Genomic DNA, 1249 nt, shown 5'->3' with positions numbered 1-1249 from the left:
GGCGGCGAGGGGAAGGGGATGAGGGGCCCGGCAGGGTTGGATGTGGGGGTGGGTTATGGTTGGGACACAGAGGGACTGAGCTCGGGGGCTTGTTGAGGAGGGGGGTGATGGATGGAGGAGGGTTTCAGTGTGAGGCGGGTGGCGGGCCTGGGGCAGGGGTCGCTTCTTTGCTTTGGACAGGTTCTATTAACATCTTTATTGACGACCTCGATAAGGACATAGGGTGTATCATCAGCAAGTTCGCAGATGGCACCAAGTTAAGCAGCAGTGTTGATTCCCAGGAGGATAGGGAAGCTCTCCAGAGAGACTTAGATAGATTGGATCGTTGGGCCAAGCTCAGTGGGATGAGTTTCATCAAGGGCAAGTGCCAGGTTGCGCACTTGGGCCCCACTAACCCCCTGCAGCACCACAGGCTGGGGGAAGTGTGGCTGGAGCTGCCCGGCAGAAAGAGCCCTGGGGGTTCTCATTGACAAGCGGCTGAATATGAGCCGGCGTGTGCCCAGGGGGGCAAGAAAGCCGACGGCCTCCTGGCTTGGATGAGAACTAGTGTGAGCAGCAGAAGCAGGGAGGTGCTTGTCCCCCTGTACTCAGCAGTGGTGAGGCCACACCTGGAGTGTTGGGTCCAGTTTGGGGCACCTCAATCCAAGAGAGATCGGGAGGTGCTGGAGCGGGTGCAGAGGAGGGCAACGAAGGTGGGGAAGGGCCTGGAGAACAAATCGTATGAGGAGGGGCTGAAGGAGCTGGGGCTGTTTAGTTGGAGGAAGAGGAGGCTGAGGGGAGACCTCATCACTCTCTACAACTACTTGAAAGGACACTGTAGAGAGGCTGGTGCTGGTCTCTTCTCCCAGGTAATTAGTGACAGAAGGAGAGGGAATGGCTTCAAGCTCCAACAGGGCAGGTTTAGATGGAACACGAGGAAAGAATTTTTCACAGCAAGAGCGGTTGGGCATTGGAATAGGCTGCCCGGGGAGGGGGTTGAGTCCCCATCCCTGGATGTGTTTAAGGGACGTTTAGATGCGGTGTTGGGGGATATGGTGTAGGACTATGTAGAGTAGGGGAGATGGTTGGACTCGATGATCCCAAGGGTCTCTTCCAACCTGAATGATTCTATGATTCTAGGTCCCAGCTGTGAAACCAGAGCGGGGAAGGGATGGGAGCAGCAGCACAGGGGGGCGGTCAGTCCGTCGTGGGAGTTAAAAACCGCTACCGAGTACTCAGTGTGGGTTCTGTAACAGAAAAAATCTGATGG

Source organism: Calidris pugnax, unplaced genomic scaffold, assembly GCF_001431845.1.
Source record: "Calidris pugnax isolate Ruff unplaced genomic scaffold, ASM143184v1 scaffold244, whole genome shotgun sequence".
Taxonomy (NCBI): Eukaryota; Metazoa; Chordata; class Aves; order Charadriiformes; family Scolopacidae; genus Calidris; species Calidris pugnax.
Note: the sequence above shows the minus strand (reverse complement) of the source record.